Below are 19,769 nucleotides of genomic sequence, written 5' to 3'. Positions count from 1 at the left end.
TGTGCATCTCCAGCCATTATGCAGGGAACAGGAGCTGTGCAAAAATTCCTGTACAAGCTCTGAAGATTTTACTCTCAAACATCTAGAAATGCAGATTTAATTGGCTGTGATCATTCTTCATAGCAAATAAATTTCATCTATAACTAGATGCAACTGGTGAAATATTCAGCTGTTAACTATCAGTAAAAGTAATTTCAATATGACTATGGCTATTTTACACAAGACACAAGTTGGGCCCAAATTTTATAGTTCTGTTTGATATAGCTCTGTATGAACACATACAAGTGTAAACTAAAAATTTATCCGTTGCAGGGTAAGGAAAGGAACCAGCACATGTAGAATATGGGGTTTAATCTCTAAAACTGAGCTGGAAGAGCTGAACTGGGATACTAGAACCACAATTATTGAGCTGAAACAGAGAATCTGGGCTCCCAAGGTTAGGTTGAGATGAACAATTCCCAGTCTTAGCATGTGTTACTGTTTAAGTGATATTTTGGCACAGAGCTATGTATTTACAAATATATAATAAAGAGCCTAAATGAGCAAGTTCTATGTAAGGATAGCACTTGACGTCTAGAACTTTATGAAATTATTCCACATACTTCAGAAGTATAAGAAAGTTTCTATTCACGATAGTGGAACGATTTTAGTTGAGTGATTTTCATATTATTAGTTTATGAAGGGTAAAGATGACAGGCTGAGAGTTGGGCTGAGTTAATTCATTGAAAATCTCCCTTTTGAGACCCTTCCTAATCAACCATAAGTTGGAGTGCCTTCATACAGGTGCAATATACCTGTTTTCTTTCCCATCTCAAGTGCTGATTTGTACAACCTGGGAAGATTAACTAGGAAGACTTATAAATCAAACTAGATGGCAGATTCTGTGAAGCCAGGCTGAGAGCGCTGGGGTTGTTCAGCCTGCAGAAGAGAAGGCTCCAGGAGGACCTTAGAGCAGCCTTCCAGTGCCTAAAGGGGCCAACAAGAAAGCTGGAGAGGGACTTTTTACAAGGGCATGTAGTAACAGGACAAGGGGGAATGGCTTTAAACTGAAAGAGGATAGATTTAGACAAGATATTAAGAAGAAATTCTCCCCTGTGAGGGTGGTGAGGCACTAGCACAGGTTGCCCAGAGCAGCTGTGGGTGCCCCATCCCTGGCAGTGCTCAAGGCCAGGTTGGATGGGGCTTTGAGTGACCTGATCTATGAAAGATGTCCCTGCCCATGGCAGGGAGACTGGAACTAGATGCTCTTCAAGGTCCCTTCCAACCCAAACCATTCTATGATTCTGTGAAATTACTTATAGGAGACTAGGACCATGCAATATAACAACAGAAATCAAAAGTCTCAGTATCCAGAACTACTGCTCTAAATACAGGGTACGGTCACTGTACAGAAGTAATGACTTCTATTAAAAAATTAATAGATGGAATTCATATCTGCTCCAATTCCAGAATCTAGTGTAGGATGATGCTAATATCATCTAATAATATCAGGATCAAAGTTGAGTGGAATAAAACTTCCAATTTTAGATGCTCTTTATCTGCAGGTGTGAATGTATAATGAATTCTTGCCACTGGCTCCCTATTATAAATCCAACGATTTTGTACTCCATGACAGCAGTTTCTACAATTTTCTTTTGGCACAACCTGCTTGGAATACATGACAAAACAGCAGGGTGCCAAAGCGTTTCTCTAAATGATCTACTTTGCAAGACAGCTTCCAAGTGTGACCCTGATGAATCTTATCATTACTCTTGGAATAGAAAACACGAACGAAAGAAAGAACCCACATTTCATTTACTTAAGCAGGTGTTTCTCTGTTTCTTTTACATACTACTTCACATCCACGCCCAAATATTCATTCCAACAAAGCATTTTAAACCCAGGTTCAATAAAAAAACACACCACATTACTGGGTAGGATAGAATTGCACTACAACTATTTTTGAATCCTTCTGTCTCAGACAAGTGTAAAGCATCATTTGATGTCATCTCAATTACCATGTTACCTCTAACCAACTGGATTGCTCTTCCTATTCAATCTTTGCATGGAACTTTCTAAATTAGATGGCAGGCTTTTTCCAGTGGACAAACCCACCCTCTGGCAGACTATAAGGCTCAGGATTTGACAGGATTCAAGCTACAGAACAAGGATGGATGGCTCTATACTTTAACTGAATATCAGATCATTTTAATGGTACAGAGAGGCATTTCATTACAATATATAGTGATGGTTCAGCTTTTACTTTAGTTGGGAAGAAGCATTTATGTGCAAAAACTACATCAAAAATGGGGAGGGGATCATTATACATATTCAAAATTATAGCTCTGAATTAAGGTAAATTCCAGTTGCAACACAAATTTCCAGAGGCTTCTGATTTTTTTTCTTTTAGCAAGACATGCTTTGCAGCAAATTCCCAAGAAACAGACAATAAGGATTTGTAGAATGCGTTAAGAAAGGTTGCTGACATATACACATACAAGGAGAAGTGAGCATAGAGTTAACTGTGACTTGTCCCCTCCTCCTTTCTCAGTCTAGGAACCCTTCCATATGCTGTGTTCTATTTATTATTTCTGCATTTCATCAGGAGGGAAATATTCACACTGAGCCACAGGGATTAAAGACTGAAGCTCTAGAGAAGTCAGATCACATCTGTCATATCCAGCTGTTTTCAATTCTAACACCTCACACCTGCTTTTATTTATTATTCCTGGGCTAGACAAGACAGGGATCATTTTGCAATCGTTGAAAGCTTTCTTAAGGAAGACACAGCTCGATGTATTCCCTTCCCTTTTGCCTCTGCCATAGCCCACCAAGACCACATTAAAACCAACTGCTGTCAGGGTGAGGATGTGACCTAGCGGGAAGCCACTCCGTACCGAGGCTGGACAGCTCCCTCTCACCTCCCAGCACAGGGACAACATCGGGAAACCAAACAGAAACACCAGTGACTACAAAAATTTGCTGTTGGCATAGACTCTTAACCCCATTTACTCCCACAGACTTCAATTGCCTTGTTTTTAATTTATCTTGGAAATGGACTCAAGAGATTTGGGTGGCAGTGAATTAACTAATTCGTATACTACTTTATGCAGCGGGATCTCCACTTTTACTTATTTCAAGCTACGTTCCACAAAGCCTGTTTGTTGACAGTCCAGCTGAATTGCTTTCCTATTCTCTATTAGGAGATCACACTGCCTCAGAATTTTATCGTCCTTTTTTTTATCCGGTAATTTTTCCAGACAGGGGCTCATAAGTCATTCTTTTTGCAATCTTCTCTCATGTCACAGGCTAGTCTTACATTAGGGTCTTTCTAATTAACTGCTCAACAGTAATTATTCAATCACATTTAAAGTGCAAACCAAATGTACCAGACCACCTTGTACCTACTGCACAAACACTTTCCCATTTGCAGTTGCTCATCTCATATACCTGACCTAGCACAACAAGGTTATTATTTGATGGAGCAAACTCGTATCTTGCTTGTAATTCATTCAGTTGTTATGGGGGAGATGTTTGCTGCTTCCCTTCTTTGCAACCTGTTGATGAAGATATCCACAGTAGCCAGACTATCTGACTCGCCTAAGAAACACAGCACTAGAAACAACCAATGATGCTTTATGAGCCAACTCACAGCAGTCAATAAAACCATCATGGAACTTCCATCAGTTCGTTAATTTTCTCTGTATTTAATTGCTCATAGAATAGAAGTGAAACTTGCTTTGTCATTTTAAAACAAGTTTTGATACTGTTTTGGTGTGCTAATGTTCAAAGGGAAGATCTATCAGTCAACCACAACAGCAGGTGAAGACCTATTCTAAAACAGTTCTAGAAAACTGAAAAAACTAAAAGACTTCTGTTCTCTTCTTGTCCTCTAAATGACCAATGACTTGGATATACAGCCAGTGAGTAATTTCAAATATAATTGATCTAACATGGTGATCACTCAAGTACTCTTATCATTTTTAGTGAGTAATTCCATAACTATATACAACTAATTTTTTGAATCTGCCAAGTCAATAGAAAGCCTTCCCACACAAAATGAAACAGGACCTGAAGTTCATAAAACATCTGCAATTCCTGCAAGAAATTTAGCACTGAAACATGAAGTATTATTATTTGTAATAACAAAATACATTAGGAGATGCTTTAAAAGGCAACTTTGCCCCACTAGTCTTCAAAAAATGAAGGATACTTCATAACAAGAACAACCATCAGTCTGAATTCAAAACTGAACCGATTCATTAAAATTTGGGTAGCGTGTAATAAAACATACCTATAGTTGCCATAATACTGGTGTGCTGTAAATGCTATCCAGTTTTTGGAAGAGTAATGTACACTTACTAGACAGACATCAAGGCAATTGCCTATGTTACAATGTTAAAAAAAATAGACTGTACAGTTTGCAGTAGCATCAAGTCTCTATTCAAGTGTAAAAAAAAATTAATTGACTCCATCTGTATTGGCCTAATGACTGATTAAATGACTAATCACGGAAGTCTTAATTAAAATCATTTTTCTGTACAGAAGAGGATGGAGGGAGGAAGGCAATCATTAATGTGTTATAATGTATGTCAGATTCCATTTGTGCCATTTACTAACAGCCATCAAATGAGTAATTATGCACAAGGTCATTCTGTAAACTTTCTGCATACATCAGACTGATTGGATTAGGGCTTGGTGCCTGGCTAGGTTCTGCATGTGGCTGCTTTTTTTCCAACCACAAAACAGGTAATTAATATTGCTCAGAATAAATAATAAAGGAAGCTGACATTTCCTCTTCCATCCTCGCATCAGCCAACCCAGTCAAAGATTCATATACAACTTTCATACATTGCTGGGTGAAGTCCCATATCTCATGCATTAAATCAAGCCCATCCTCCTCAGCTATTTAATATTCTTCATGAATTGACAGAGAACTCTGTCACACAGTGAAATTCTATAATATGCAAGGAATTTTTCCTGCATGAATAAAACAACCAGGCAATTAAAAGAACCCTTTTCAAGTAAAGTAAGATGGCAGTATAAAACTTATTCTAAGGTTTATTTGCCAGCCACCTGACTACCCTTATGCATAGTGACCTTTGCTATGGAAAAATAACAAGCTGCTTCTACCTCAACAGCTGAGACTAATCCACTTAAAACAATGTATTAAATTGAATAATGGAATAAAAAAGTGCATCTTGAGATTAGATAAACCAACTTCCCACTTGCATGTAACTCATACATAGGACCTACACTTTTTGATGAAATATTGCATATAAAATGCTGAAGTCCAAAGAATAAATTGTAACACAGACAATATTTTGTTTACTGACTGCTGTCCTGAAACTTCTAGAAAAATCTTATTGCAGCCACAGTAAGTCTGCCATATCATTAGCTTCAACAATTTTGCATATCCCAGATGACAATACACTGTCTTATGTATAAAACAATTTTTTTAAATGAAATTAAGTATGTCTTAATGCAGAGACAAAAAGTTGGTATTGTCCTGTCACTATTATCAACAAATGTCCAGTTCTGTAAACATTTCTTTCCTTCAAAATTCTGAATTCAAATGGGCAGCACTGATGTGAGTTACAGTTTCAGAATTAGGTGCCAAGTAAGTTCCAGTTCTTCTAAAATAACGGAATCAGATTTAGTACTAAGTAAGTTTCTCTGCCTCTTTTTCCGAAACATAAGTATTCTGAGAAACAATCCTGATAAAGATTTCTGTAGTGACACTGAAAACTGACATCCTCCCATGAACATACCATGTGTTGCTTTAAAACGTACCAAATTGACTAAAAATCATGTTCAGAATATGGATGGAGAAAATAATTATAACACAAACTTGACCCTACTTACCACATAACTGAAGAAAACAAAAATACACAACAACAAAACTCTGCAGCAACTGTCTTTGTCACACATGAAAGAAGTTCATTTCACTAATAAAGGAAATGGAATTACCTGATAAGATTTAAAATTGAGTTCAGCTATTCTATAAATGCAATTCAGAGTTTTAAGGTGACTCTCAAGACTTAAAACCAGCATTGAGACTCAAATGTGCCACTCTGGGCTTCTAGACAATTAGTTTCATCTTCATTTGAAGACACATATATTCAAAACCATTGCAAAATCCATCATCACCAAACCAAAGTACTCCAAAATAAACAACATACATATGGCACAGTAAATCTTTCAAAACCTGAAGATATTTTAATGGAATAATTCAACACAATCTGCACTATTCTGCTAATGCAAATGAAAACTTGCACAACTACCTAAATTACAGGGTGGTGTGTCATTCTTAATCTTCATAGAAATGTAGGAGTTCCTGTTTCAATCATTTCTATTGTTTGAAATACACCAGATGATAATGGAGTGGCTGCCACTGTAGGCAGAGACTGAATTCTAGGTGAAGCTAATTAATGACTCAATGTATGACTTACTGTAGTTTGAAGGAATTACTAGACAGTGGTGAAGATCGATGTGCAAGACAGCTGCAAGTACATTAAATGACCTGCCTGAAACTTCAGCATTGTCTTTTTCTACATATGTTGATTATCTAGGTTATTCCTGATCTTTGATTGTATAAAATATTAAGATAAAGTCAATCATTTCACATACCTCTCAAATACCTGAAAAGGTAGATTCCCTTCTCAGCACACAAGTACATACCCTTCACATCACAGTATAAAAGTCCAGCCAAGTTTGACTGAAAGACAGCCTTCTCCCTCTTTTTTATTTCTCCAAGTGTAAAAAAAAAAACAACCAAAAAAAACCACCAAAAAAAAGGGAAAAAAGTGAAATTGAAGGTATCTTATGCCCAAAGACCGATCACAGAAGAGAGATGCTATCCTATGTGAAGGCATCTCCAGATATTGTAGATCTGGGAATTTGGGAATTCAAAACTCTCTAGGCCACTTAGGATAAAGCAAAATAAGTTCAGATTAAGGGGTTGAAATGCAGCCAAGCAAAGCCATTTAAGGAAAAACACAACAAAACAAAAAACCCAACAGTCTATACTAAATTCCCTGGTCACACTGCAAAAATGAGGGAGACAGTTGCTGCATGTGGTAAATGAAGCATTTTTGTAGTGCTTTAAATAGTTAGGTGCCTCTGATTTCTATTATTAGCCATTGCACATTGTCCTGTCTACTTTGACATAAACATGACTTCTCGTAGTAGTTAAAGATGAAAAAATGCCTCATCCGCTACAGAGAAGCTCTTGCAAATCAGTGGGACCAACCTGATTAGACACTGGAATTGCAATGCCTGCACATGTCAGCAAGTCCCATTGTAATTACTTTATGCTTTGCTGTTAGCTGAACTAGTGAAAAAGGTGGAGAATTAGTCATTATGGCAGATTTGCTCAAGTCAGGATTTTAAAAAGCCTGTAACCTATTGCACAGTAAATAAATTAAAGCAAACACTGGAAAAGTTACCAATAAGCAGGCTATAGTAAAAGTCACTTTAATCACAACCCAAATAATGGGAAAGTTAAACAATACTGTTTTCTTAACCGTTGCAACAGTCATCTGTCTCAGAGGATATCTCTACACCCATTTTGTCAGTTAAGAAATGCAAATTAGATATCCCCTATTCTTCTATTTGTTTTGTACAGTGAGCACAATTTCTGCATGAACGTCCAACTGTATTTCCATCCTCTTTGTGTCACAGAAACCTCATTTACCAGTCATTCTTCTCCATATGAAAAGATCTATAATGAGGAGTCTTTCTGTCATTGCCCTGCTCCTCTGAGTCAGGAATTTTCATTTCCCCCTAATACTTGCCGCTATAGCTGCAATTTCATTTACTGTCATCTCATACTACAGCCTTAATGCAAGCACATCTGTGGCTGGATCATGGAAAAGATTCAATGTTGCTTTCAGAGCTGCATATCGATTAAATTGTTATGAGAAACCAGAGTTTTTATTTACTATGTTCGCATATGGTACTTACAAAAAGGAAGGTTTATTCACTCTACTTGAAATGACAGTTAATTCTTCCAGTTAGTCACCTAGCAAAAATATCTGGTATGAGAATGCTGAACATAAAAAGCAGGACTAGGAGGTCTAGTTGCACATGCATTCTCTCCAAAATGAAAAGCCATAAAGTTATCCAAAAGCTAAACATACATTTTTAACTCACATCTAAGCAGTATCGTGAAAGAAAGAAACTACTTTTTGTTTTGAGGAAATAATGCTGTTCAAAAAAAATATTTCTACTATTCTAATCTTTTTAACACACATATGAAGCAATTTACACACCCTGAGCCAAATTTGGCTTTGGTGCAACTCCAGAAATCTGCTGTATCAGGATTGATCACCTCAATCTATGAAAGCAGTAGAAGTCATGTTCTCTTTGATGAAAGCTAGAGTTTCAGTAGATCAGTATCCCAGCATTTACGATTTCTCTTGCTCTTCCATGCTATTCAAAGCTACCCTGACTTTTAAAAAATCCTCGTACTATTACTTACTGCCTGCCATACCTTTGCATTAGCAAAATTGCAGGAGCATCTTCTCTTTTTCCAATTGGAATTAAAGGAATAGGATCTGAAAGTTTGCCACTAACAGCTAAATGGACCATCAGCCAGAGCCAGAATTGTACTTTTTATGTGTTCCAGTATGATAAAGAAGACCTAACACTTTTCACAAGTTGGGCTTCTGCAGATGTCTTATTCTTCCCTACAACAAGGTAAGAGGATTTAAAAGTTCCTTGACACTGGGCAAGGAAAGCTTACAGTCAAGATTTTACAGACTGCAGTTAAGTTTCTGAGTTGCAGAGTCAGAAATGGATGTGTAGCTTCTATTTGCAGCATTAAACCCCATTATTTTACACAGACTGTCCTGATTAAAAAAAAACAACAACCAACCACTTTCCTAAAGTCAGTGTACAAAGTCAGTACTATTGAGGGGTTGAAACAGGAAGCTACCTGAAAGATGTCACATAAGTTTTTATGAAACAAATCACAGAAACTTTTCAACAGCTAATTTGAATTCCAACAGGTAAAAGTAGAACCATTTCTAGGCAGTCTGCAATTTGTATTTAATTGCACTCATGGAAGTTATTTCTAACTTCTCTCTTTTTAACCTATAAGGATGCAACTTCAGGAGGGATTTTGGATTACATCCTAATTCCTTTTTATGATATTGATAATTCTAGCTGGTTCCCACATGACGGAATTTGCCATTTCTCCATCCACAATTGAAGATACATGTTCAAAGAGAATTTTGGTATTTCCACTTTCATTAAATACTGAGTCTATAAATCTCAACACGGAACGTAATATGAAACCACAGAGTATACATAAAATAAAACACCTATACCTTCCTGAGCCTGTAATCATGAAACAGTGGAAGATAATTCTTTCCTATCAGGCAGAAGAATGCAATGCTGGTGGTGTTGTTTTCAAACAGTAAAAGGACAGAAAGCATGCTGATCATGCACTGAAAATCTACAGCTGGAGTTTACTTCTGATAGATTAACACCACAAAGGGTCATAATATACTATTTGCTTCACCTAATTCCATTCTAGACTTCCAGTAAACTCAAACTAGTGGGTTTTAGTTGTTTGTTTTGCTTTTTTCCCAGAGAGCAGGGATTTTCATGCTTAAATAAACTAGATTTTTTATGTTGCTACCTTTGTTCAAATCACCCTCGAAAAACTTGACTAACCTAGTGAGCAGAGAAGTTTTTCTTTCCTATTTATTTTTTTTTTCCTTTTTAACTATCTACACCATGTGTAATGGAGTTATGGAGGTTCATTTAAACACACCCATTTTAAACTAGCAAGGTTAGATGTAATTAATCAGTGTAAATCACAGGAACACAGAAATCAGAGCAGACTGCAAAACAGCTGAAAAACCAGGTTGCAGATTTGATGGCGATTTTAAAGGTGTAGTGAAATCTCCCACACCTACTTCATTTGAAAGAAGGGGGAAAAGCTCTAAAAAACCAAGACCAGATATTAAAAAAAACCAACCCCAAACAGCTCAATGACCCGACACCAAACACTCTCAAACTGAAGGACTGAGAAACATGTTTCTTGTGAGCACAAGCCCAGGTTATAAAGCAGTAAAATATGTTTTCGGCATAAAATGTGAAAGGCAGTATTATTTTTCAGTGGTCAGCTAAGATACAGACAGGATCATTTGTCCAAGTGAATAAAATCAATTATTAGAAGTGGTGTATTGCAAAGAGACAAAAACTTCTTTCAGCAGACAACATGCTCCAGCTGAGCAGTAAGGAATACTGATTCACACGTACCTGCTGTCTTCCATTTTCTCCTGCGAGACTGTCATCTTCTCAGCTTTCTCAGCAGATATTCTGCCACTTGGCTTTTTGCCTCCTTTCTACAGGAGAAAAAAAAAAAAATTTCTGTAGTGCTTAAGGAAAGTGCCAAAAGTGGTGTAATTTATGATGTGCTAGTGTTTTCCTTTGCATTCATAACTTAAGAACAAATGCAAAATCATCAGCACTTGAATGTGGTAGATTTTGATTTACATATATTAAGATTCTTCATGATTTCCTATTATTTATTTCTGTAAACAAAACTGGATCCTGGTCACTAAATATTAGCAACCCCTATATAGTAACTCAAGCCAAATGATAAAAAAAGGTAAAATCCAGAATGTACAACTCAGTCAATAGAATTTGAAACCAGAAGTTATATCAAATTGTCTGATCTGAAACTCTTATCTGCTCTTTCTTTTTTAGAACTAAAATCTTACAGGGAGTGAAATAAATAGTTATGTACGCCTGAACTTTCGGAATGGGCACATTCTCAGTTTGATTAGATCTAGGCTTTCCTCTATAATTTTCCCGGAACAGTTTCAAGCCTTCAGTTAGTAGAAAAAATTATTTTCTGGACTATTTCCTGGAATTTTTAAATGCCTACACTCTTGTTTTCTTCATTTACAAGTATTGGATCCACGCAAATACAGTATTTTACATTAAGGTTGCATAGACAGAAGTTTAATAGCTTTTACTTTTCTTCCTTTTCTGAAGTATTCTTCAGGGTCCCACTGTAAGAAGTACTGCAAAGCCCAAGAAGTTATGCTGACAGCATTACACAAAATTACACCTTTTCATTCAGGTGTAACAACTGATGCCATCTTGTATGATTTTTGTAACAACCAACATAAACAGTTACATAATACTGCAATTACTCATGATAATTTTATACAAACCCACCCTGCAGGAACTCAAATTTCACAATTAAATGACTTCTGTTCCCTGAAAAACCTGCAAGAAGTCTGCTTTGGTCATGTTCTGAATGAATGGAAACTTGAAGAAACATTTTATATTACAATCCAGAAGACAGAAGAATGCTTTCGTAGGTAATTTCCCACCCTGGCAGAAATATTTTGTGTTGGAAAGCTGTTGTTGAATAATTCAGGGAGAAATCTAAATATGGTAGTGTTTCTCTCAAATTCTGTGGGGTGAGGTGTGAAAGAAAGATAATATTCTACATGTAATACTTTATGCTAGCTAGAATACCTTGAAATAAGACATTTCTAGTTGTGAATGCTGCAGTTATCTCCACAGTGCTATAACTTTATCATTATATGGCAAGATAAGAGTTAATTCTTTGCCTCTGCAAGGACAGTAAATAACATCTTTCTCTCCATTAGCTTTTGCTGTAGTAGCAGTATTTATTCTCTGGGCAATGAATGAGAAACACTGCTTACAGAATAACTCCAGGTTTTTACGCACTAAGAGTTTCAGAAAGGTTCCTGTGTCACTAAATTTAACCTCTTCTTTTTTAAAAGTTATTATTATTAATTGATAGCTTTTATGGCACCCAGGTTCAAAAGAAATGTTTAGCACTGGGAAGATGTTAGTGCACCATAGTCACAAGGCTAATGTAACTGTCATCAAGGATGGGAAATCAAGTTCAAAAAATAAGGGAGCCCATTCAACTTTTCTTCTTTAACAGTGCACAGAAGGAACATCAGTGACCCCGTGGGAAACAAGAGATGAGTATTTCCAGTGCAAACGTTTCCGTGTTTGACACAAGCCTTCAAGAGGTTTGCCCATATGTATTTATTAGCGCAGTGACTGTTAAGATACTTACAGTAACAAGTAAAGATCCATTTGCTACAGTCATGTGATCTGAGGAAGCACTAGAAGGAAAGAACTCTTGAATTCGCACCCTGATTCATTGTACAACCTTCAGCAAGTCGCCCTGCACGGATGCACTGGGAAGTAACAGTACATACCTCGCTTCCTAAGAATGGCAGAACTATTTGATTGTCACTAGGTGAATAGTCTTTAAAAAGGGTAAGTGCCCTAGCTGTTATGCCTACAGAAGATTTACTGGACTAAAAACCTAACTCCCACATTCATTTATAGTCTTCCCATCTTTTCCAAGAGTCACTTGTAGAATTTTGCTACATTGTTTATTTAAGAGCCTCTTAAACATCAGTGAAAGTCCTACATTCAGAAAATCCATTTATTAAAAGAATTCTTCATGCCAACCTTTAGCTGAAATAATCTCAAAATAAGCAACTGTTCAAAGGTTTAAGATCAATGGTTTCAAGGTGCCTGACAGGATTTCACATCAGTCATCTCAGAAACCTTACACATCCATAATCATATTTCTGTTGTCCCACATTACTGGTAAGATGGCAAAAAGGTTTAGACAGCAAGTGAGACAGGATTATTCTGGGCATTAAAAACATACTGCCCAGAGAACGACCCAATAAGTTTTATAATTCCAGTTTCACATGTTTTCAAAGTGAGGCCAAAGCATCCAAATCAGAGAATCATTCCTTAAATACTCCCTTCATGTTAATTTTAATTATAACAACTATTACTATCAGCTAGACAAAGATTATGTACCACCTTCAAGGGGTAAGTGCCAGCAGGATGACTACTTTCATAACATCCATTCAAGATAGGGCAGCTTGACCTCTCTGGAGTGAAGTATCAATTAATTATCTTTTTACAGCCAATTCAATTACAGCACACTAATCACTTGCGTAGGATATTAAGCTAGAAGCTGTAGGGTAGTTGGGAAAAGGGAGGAAAAAATATTGGCGGTGAACAACCCCTTGGTAATGATGACAAGACAGTAACTCTACAGTTGCAGATGTAATGTTTGTTAACATCATGCAGATAGTTATTATCTGTGTGGAGCAGACTAAGTGCTGTAATATCATCCTCATTTAACTGAACTATTTTAAAAATAAAGAATTATTGGTCCTAGGGGTAATAGACATTTCATTTAAAGGTGACCAGACACACCGCATTAGTCTTCAATGTTAGAGTCAATTCACTGAAGAGCTTTGTTCATTAAGGAAGAAAAAAAAAAAAGCAAAGAAAAAAAAAGGAGAGATGATCTATTCAGTAGAAAGCAAAATATATTTAACTTTTGCTAAATAAATTGATATTAACTCAAGTTACTGAGGACTATTTCACTACTATAATGATCCCAAAGAAAATTATCAAGTGCAATATACCTATAAGAATGCACTCATATTAGTATGTAAGAAAACTGTATTAATTTATGGTCAAGTTAGTACCACTACAGAGGCCAAACTTCGAAAAAGTATGAGTGCATGTATGAACACATTAGTATATGCAAAATGTGTATGCAAACAAAACCTAATTTTGATTCTATTTCATTTATAGCATTCATGAGGTAAAATGGCAGAAAGGAGTATGTTAAAGGATGTCTTCTCACAAGAATTTCTGTTAAATGAGTCTTGCACCATTTAGTTTAGCATAGATTACAGAATCTGAAAAAAAAGTTAACTGATCCATATCTGAAACAGCAAGGCAAGACTGCTCATTTCAGCAGTCTTGAGGGACAGAACTCAAAGTATAAAAAAAATACTCTGACAACACAGTTGCAGAACTTAAGCACTTAACAGCAGAGCTGGGATGCTAAAACTCACGCTATGGCCATAGTGTAACTCACAATGTCTTTGTCGCGACACTTTAGTCTCCCTTGCCAGTATGGTAACAATAGCAGTGAAAGACTTGTGCGCAAGTTGAAAGAATTTACAAGGAGCACTGGCAGTTTATTAGCCTACTCTGAATCATCTTCATTACTGTATTTTTTAATACACCCTGATTAAGGCTAGAACACATACCTATGCTATGGTGACACCTCAAATCTCTTTGCAGAAAGCATACTAGAGGTGATTAGCACTTACATTCCTAAAAAAGGAGGGCTCTAAAAAATCCCATTATGGACTGCAGATTAATTTCTGTAACCAAAAATATACTATGCATCCAAGGAACAGAACACAGTGTGTAAGTTTTAGGGGGTTAGGATCTCTCAGGATTTTAGGGCATTCATATTCAGGGTGTTCTGTATCATTTGAGTGCAAGGAAAGTTTCAAAGGGGCTAAGTATGTAACTCTTCTGAGTCTTCCCCAGGGCTCTGCAAAGAGGAGGTTCATACAAAATACCTGTTAACTCTGCAAATTCAAATTAAGAAAAATTATACTATGGCAAAAGAGAGCAGCCAATGTGGAATTTTTTCCCTCCCTATTCTGTATCATTAACAGTGGGCTGTTTCTAAAGGGCAGGTTTGCCTTTGCTCAGTGCTCTTCAAAAAGCATTCTGAAAGAAAAGCACTGTTTGTTCCACCTGCAGACTCATTAAAGTATGAAAGAACATCCTACTGAAATTTCCCTTCTAGTTCATTCTCTATGGGACCTTACACCACAATCACTGCTGCAGTAACTAAAAAATTCTTCCCCAGCATTCTAAGCAATGTAACCAACATCGGTCAAGTGTCTGTTCTGTGAGTGTCCCTATTAACAGACATTCTCCTATTTAATACTTGTTTTGAGACAGGTCTGTACGTTCTGTACTGTAACCTCAGCCAGTTACCAGTACTTTCTATTCCAAAAGACTATTCAACACTTAATGTTTTTTTCTGCTGCCTTAGTGTTCTGATGTTTCTGTCCGTTTCCCATACAGAGTTCTGGTGCCAACTGAATTTCCTTGCAAAATGGGTTTTGCTGGCAAACCTCTTGAATCTGGTACACAGTAGGAATCAACATAAGAGTAATACAAGAAGTAGTATTTGGGAATCTGTATCTCCATGACACAAATATTGGTGCCTAGCCATTATTATTAACATTACAAATCCAGGCTGGATTTTATGAAGCTAAGTACTATGACTGCAAATGGAATCAACTGTTGCTATGGAACTAATCATTGCTATAAAATAAAAGGTTAAACCCATGAAAGATTATTAAACCGCATTACAGGATTATCAACACCTAAGAACAACCAAACAACACTGTCTTCTCTGTGTGATATGACAAGAAAAGTTGACAGCCACCTTCACTTTCTACTACAGGACAACAGAGTTCTCAGCACCCTGTATGACCTACTTTGGACCTTTCGAGGTGAAGCAGCATGAAGTAGGATACAGAAACTTCAGCTTAGACTGTCAGACACCACATGAGCATTACACAAAAGTAGATATAGTCACATCGCTTTGATATGTATACTTTTCTCTAAGATATGTCCTCTGTTGGTCACTGGGAATACATGTATTGCCAGACACTTTCAAAGAAGTAGTTTAGCTCTGCTGCCAAATTCCATTTATCAATACTCAGCAAACAGGCAAAACACAGTAAAACTGAGGAATGCTGAAACGATTTACACAGCAAACATCACGACTGTTAGAATTAAGCAAATAATTTATTTCTTTCTCCTTACAACAGCAGCAAGTATCAACTTGTGATATTTTAGGTCTCCTAATTCAGTTTCAAAATTTATCTTTCCTTAGGGCTACATTTCAATAGGTCTTATGCTAAAAACTACATAGCAACATATGCAGTAATATAATTATGTCATTATCGCCAATTACATAAATATATGTTCATTTTTGTATTTTACAAAAATATTCCTTCCTAAACTAAAGTTAAACGACATCTGTGGTTACACCTGGCTGCTAACACAGGAGAGCTTGTTGTCAATTGGGTTAAAACTTTTTTAAAAAGAATACTATGTTTTGCCAGCGTTTTGAAATGACAAAATCCCAGTCTCAGTTCAGCTGGAGATTACCTTTGGGACTGGTAACTGTTTGAAACTCGGTGACTAAGTGTTAGTGCAACCTTCAGATTGACAAGCCTATTTCTAAACAACACTTTCTACCAACCTAATACGATGCCAGCAGAATAAAGTTACAGCTGGCACATCTAGTGGCTAAATCAGTGTCCATTTGCATCATTTGAAAGGACTCCATCAGGTGTAAACTGCAAAGGTAGCACTATAACACAGTACAGTTGCCTGTTGATACCACTTAAATAGTTTCATTCTTTTCCATCATAAATCCTGTCTGGGAAGCTACTAACATTCCAAAACAGGTATTCTATTATATCAAACCCCCATTTTTTAAACACACACACACTGTAAAACAATTATGAGGTGAATTTATCTCTTAGTGCTGCTTTAAAAATACAGCCAATGTTAGAAAATGGTGTTCAAATTACCTATAATAAAAATAAACCACACACAGCTAGACCACTAGTTTCCATAAGGAAAACACATTTCACATTTCCAATAGCAAGCCCCAAACTTCCCTAATGTAAAACACAGACAACATATCTAACAAATAGTTTGCTTTCACTGCTGGTTGAAAAACATGAAACCACAAAGACACTGAGACTGAAATCAACTCTTAACTGAGAAAATTCTGTTCCGTTAGTATCTTGCAAAGCTAACTTCAATTATCAAAAACCCCAACAGTATGTCAGAGCAAGGTTTTAGGTTAATTTGACAAACCCCAAAGCATTTAAGAGCTAAGGGTTCTGTATTTTTCTTAGTTTACACTGTTGCGCCCAAGTTGCCCTGCCACAGGGTAAAGGACTTATTCCGCATCCTCATGCATTGTTAACACTTAAGAGAAGCAATTAAAAAAGAACTGTTACTAGCACCAGTATAATTGAATTATAGATAAAAAAAATTCTGAACCGGGGTGGCTGAGTCAACAATAATTCTAAGTATGTAGCTCCAGTTAGGGTTTATTCCACAAAATTATGTTTCTAATGGATGCCTTTAAGTTTTCATGCACAGACAACATGCATAAGGGATTTAAAGTACCATGAGTTAGAATGTATGTTTATATGAATAAAAGCTGCACTCATTTATCCCAACAGGCTCATACTACTATCTTTCTCATGTAACTGAGATAAAGATAAATCTATCCACCAGAAGTACAAAAACCTCTCCAGATCAAAAGACCATCAGAAAAATTTAGTTTAATCATTTAAGAAGAGATTTATTATATATATGTTCAACAGGACCTGAAAAAAATTAAATGGACTGTTCCCCAGCAGGAGCACTAACTCCCAGGCAGAGCAGAAGCCCTACTCCAATTTAGCTATTCATTGCTGAAGTTTTTAGCCAATTAAATCTGAATATTCACTAAGATATGTGAAGTATTACACTGTAGGCAATCTAACCTCCACAGAAATTTTTTTCTTGTATTTGCAACATTAATTCATTTTGCTTCAAAATAAGGCAAACTAACTATTTCAGGGTGAAGCAAAAAGAAAGTGTCCAGATGCCTAGAACTTCAGTAACTAGGTCCAGACAAATAAAGAGGCATGAGGATGCAGGAGTGAATCTCGCGTTCTCTACCTTGTCATGGTTTAACCCTGGCCGGCAGCCAAGCACCACACAGCCGCTCGCTCACTCCGCCTCACCCAGAGAGACGGGAGGAGAGTCGGGAAGGAATGTAAAACTCAAGGGTTGAGATAAGAACAATTTAATAGGTAAAGCAAAAGCTGCGCACGCAAGCAAAGCAAAGCAAGGGATTCATTCACCGCTTCCCATGGCCAGGCAGGTGTTCAGCCATCCCCAGGAGAGCAGGGCTGCGTCACGTAACGGTTACTCAGGAAGACAAACGCCATAATGCCAAATGTCCCCCCCTTCCTTCTTCTTCCCCCAGTTTATATATTCAGCATGACGCCATACGGTATGGAATAGCCCTTTGGCTAGTTCGGGTCACCTGTCCTGGCTGTGTCCCCTCCCAGTGTCCTGTGCCCCCCCAGCCCTCTCACTGGCAGGGCCCAAGAAACCAAAAAGTCCTTGACTTAGTATAAACACCACACAGCAACAACCAAAAACATCAGTGTCCTATCAACATTGTTCTCACGTCAGAGTCAAAACACAGCACTGCACTAACTGCTAAGAAAATTAACTCTATCCCAGCTGAAACCAGGACAACCTTAATGCAGACCCACTGGAGTTACTCAATTACCACAACTAGGTGCTGCAACAGCTACAGAACAACAACTCCACCAAACTTGTACAGCAAGCAACAGGGGAGACAAAACCAGCCAGCCCATCCTGAATCCTGAAACCCGTTCTGCTGTGAAAGCCTTGCTCCCGTCAGGAACTGCAACTCCAGCTTCCAGCAATGACTGTTCACTACTACTGGTCACCGCCTTTAAACTGTTAGAACACCTTTTTAATTTGATCTTTGGACATTAATATTGAATTCAAATGTTTTTAATTAAAAAAAAATAATCCAAAACATCTTAGAGTGAAGACTACAAAAAGCTTCTATTTTTTACCCTAAATTTACCTTCTTTCTCTGTATAGTAACTTCAGTCAACCAAAGATTTTTTTCTCGTGAGAATGACTCTCATCCATATTAAAGCATTCTGTGGAAACAAAGACTTCACTCAGAGGGAGGGTTCATCAAACCCACTAAAATTATAATCATTTAATAAGAGTAATGACTACTCTGTATTTAAAATATTTTCCCAGGCAGCACTTTAGCATATTGTGTATTCCAAACAAAGTGCTATTGCATAATCATTAACTCTGCACTACGTAGATCTTATGAGGAATATAATGAAGATCTTACTAAAATAAAGAATATTAAGTTTTCTTACGGATAGAAAACACATTCACACATGCTCATTAAGATTACAGGACAGATTTTTGTTGGCTATAACAGTTCAGATTAGATGCAATTTTTTGAGATGTTTAAAGGTAAAGCAGTGTCATTATTTCATACTGAGAAAAGCAAGACTAGAAGGAAGTAATCTGTCCAGTATCAATCAGATGATCTGGGCTCAGAACACTAACCCTTTTTTCCTCCCACTCCCAAGTCATATTCACTGGATTAAGACATTCCACCAAAGAACCATACTTTCAGAAACTACAAGACAAAAATTCCTACAATTTTGGAAGCAAAAGAGACTAACAGACATTTTAAAACCCGACATTCTAAAAACTACAGAATAGCTGTTGAACCTTAAAATCTGCCACAGTGAAGACTGGTTTTAAAACTGCAAGTAGGCAAAACTGTCTTAGAAATGAGAGGAAAAATTCTTCCCTTTTTTTTTTTTCATTGTAAATATGATGTAAGGTGATCTTCAAATATGGGATTTTTTTAAAAAGTGTTCTCATATCCACTTTGAAAAGAATTGTTTGAGACATATATGCAGCAGCCAGTCAGACAATAACAGTTCTGCAATTATCGGCACCTGCATTACAATTCAATGGATTTAAATTACCAAGGGGCCATGGCAGATACCCTACTGACAACAATTAGCATAAAAATGTTCTACAGTTTAAAGCTGTGGGTGGGAATTACAAAAGGTTAACAGACTAAATATAAAAATCTTTTTGAATATAAAATCAATGTGCTTTGTTACCAAAATCTGGGTACTGTAATTTAACCAAAATAGGGTTTAGAGTATCTGGCAACCTTCCATATGTGTGAGCTTGGCTTGTCTTTTAAGCAAAATGCCGAGCAGCCAATCTGAAAGTTCAAAACAAAACAAAACAAAGCCCCA

The 19,769-nt window shown here is 36.9% G+C and overlaps 1 long non-coding RNA gene across 7 annotated transcripts in view; it reads right to left on the bottom strand.

Annotated features, from left to right (window-relative positions):
- Nucleotides 1–19,769, bottom strand: part of LOC106631071 (uncharacterized) — a 189,547-nt gene that overhangs the window by 142,964 nt on the left and 26,814 nt on the right. For all 7 annotated transcript variants that reach the window (XR_008731631.1, XR_008731630.1, XR_008731632.1 and 4 more), the window contains one exon: nucleotides 10,252–10,337. This is a non-coding gene — a long non-coding RNA (uncharacterized LOC106631071). The remainder of the gene's footprint in view (nucleotides 1–10,251; nucleotides 10,338–19,769) is intronic.

This window comes from Falco cherrug, chromosome 3, assembly GCF_023634085.1.
Source record: "Falco cherrug isolate bFalChe1 chromosome 3, bFalChe1.pri, whole genome shotgun sequence".
Lineage (NCBI taxonomy): Eukaryota > Metazoa > Chordata > Aves > Falconiformes > Falconidae > Falco > Falco cherrug.
The sequence above is the reverse complement of the archived record's forward strand: the minus strand, read 5'-3'. Positions and strand labels throughout refer to the sequence as shown.